Source organism: Austrofundulus limnaeus, unplaced genomic scaffold (assembly GCF_001266775.1).
Source record: "Austrofundulus limnaeus strain Quisiro unplaced genomic scaffold, Austrofundulus_limnaeus-1.0 Scaffold1797, whole genome shotgun sequence".
Lineage (NCBI taxonomy): Eukaryota > Metazoa > Chordata > Actinopteri > Cyprinodontiformes > Rivulidae > Austrofundulus > Austrofundulus limnaeus.
The window spans coordinates 38969-41102 of NW_013954199.1; positions in this window are offsets into that span (position 1 = coordinate 38969).

Genomic DNA, 2134 nt, shown 5'->3' on the forward strand with positions numbered 1-2134 from the left:
GACAGAGAGGACCAGAAGCTGGAGGTCTGAGGACAGAGAGGACCAGAAGCTGGAGGTCTGAGGACAGAGAGGACCAGAAGCTGGAGGTCTGAGGACAGAGAGGACCAGAAGCTGGAGGTCTGAGGACAGAGAGGACCAGAAGCTGGAGGTCTGAGGACAGAGAGGACCAGAAGCTGGAGGTCTGAGGACAGAGAGGACCAGAAGCTGGAGGTCTGAGGACAGAGAGGACCAGAAGCTGGAGGTCTGAGGACAGAGAGGACCAGAAGCTGGAGGTCTGAGGACAGAGAGGACCAGAAGCTGGAGGTCTGAGGACAGAGAGGACCAGAAGCTGGACATCAGAGGTTTAAAGACAATCAGGAGGACAGAATTAGTCTTTCTGACCGCAGTAGACTGTCCTCCTACAGGACACTTTGACTTTCTGTCCTAGGTCCAGATGTCCTGTAGAACCTGAGGATCCTGGACCTCAGGACCTGATGTGGTTTTATGTGTTTTAATTTAAAGACATATCAGATCTGTTGGACCTGCAGCTGCTTTTAAACTTTTATCTTCAATAAATCATCAGCTGAATATTTCATCACAGTCTCTGCTCTTTGGTCTGGTTCTAGTTCTGCTGGGCTCAGATCAGGAGCCTGCAGATCCTCCTGCTGACCAGCAGGTGGCAGCGCTCCTAACCAGTCCTGGACTCTGCAGGTAGGACATCCAGGAAGCAGGACTCTGTGGTCCTCTTAGTTTAAGTCTTCAGCTCCTGTTTTCAGAGGAACATGTTCTGTGGTCCTCAGTCCGGTCCGGTCCGGTCCGGCCCCGCCCCCTCCACAGGTTAATGTGTCATCAGGCAGTCTGATCAGTCCACAGTTAGAGGACAGAACCGTTATTGATCCGGTGCTGATGGAACCACTCACAGTGGGTGTGTCCAGTCTGTAGAGTCTTCAGGAGTCCTGCAGGAGGGTTCACAGGACTCTGGAGGACCAGGTCTTTGCTGTCTCACATGAGTAGGTACCAGGTTCTGACCAGAGCCCAGACCTGGCCCAGGGTGGACTGTAATCAGATTACTCTGCTGAGGAGGTGAGTCAGCAGTAATAAATCCTCCAGCCCCTCCCTCTGAGGAACCACAGGGACCGCCTCAGAACCAACAGGACCAGAGTTCTGCTGGGTTCAGATCCATAAAGAGTTGTTTAGTTTTCAGGTCAGACCTCTGTCTCCTGCAGCTCCTCAGCTGGGACTCCTCTGAGCCCCAAACTGAATTAAGACCCAGGTTTCAGTTTCAGTCTGAGTGCTTCAGGAGAACATCCCTGCCCTCAGACTGGAACCAGGCTTTTATTCTGAAAAACCTCACAGTGTGCTCACCGCATGACGTGGACCCAAAACATGAAGGAAAACAAAGCTTTCAGGAGTTCTTCTGTGACCCGCTTCAGGCCTCCACAGGTCCGATGGGAACTCTGCTTTAGTTTCAGTTGTTCCAGCCCTGTAAGAACCAGAACAAGTTCTGACAGAGTCTGGACCAGAATCAAACAAACCTTCCAGTTTTTCTTCATCATCATCATCTTTCTGAGACCCGGCTTCAGAACCACCTTCAGTTCTCAGACACGTTTAAGTGATCAGATGAACGCGGTCTGCTTCAGAACCTGACAGATCGGCACGTTTTGGTCCAGAACGGGTCGATCCGGAGCACAGAGCCGTTAAAGGTTCTATTGATTTCAGATGTTCATCAGAGGCATCATAAAGTGCTGCTGTCACATCATCTGCACGTTTCCCATCACAGCCTTCATCATCATCATCATCATCATCATCATCATCGCAGCGTTGAACCATGAAGAACCCAGGTCTTCATCCTGCTCAGCCCCCACCCCCCAGAGACGGGCCGCCAGAGACCACATGAGGGTCTGTTGGACTGTCAGAGGATTAAAGACGTGCAGGACCTGAGGGCTCTCCAAGTCTATGGACTGGGTCCTGGTGGGACAGGTCTCTGGTCACATGTCCTCCTGAACGTGCACGTGGCCCCTCTGTGTAATGGCAGTAGGAGCGTGCACGTGGCCCCTCTGTGTAATGGCTGTAGGAGCGTGCACGTGGCCCCTCTGTGTAATGGCTGTAGGAGCGTGCACGTGGCCCCTCTGTGTAATGGCAGGAGCGTGCACGT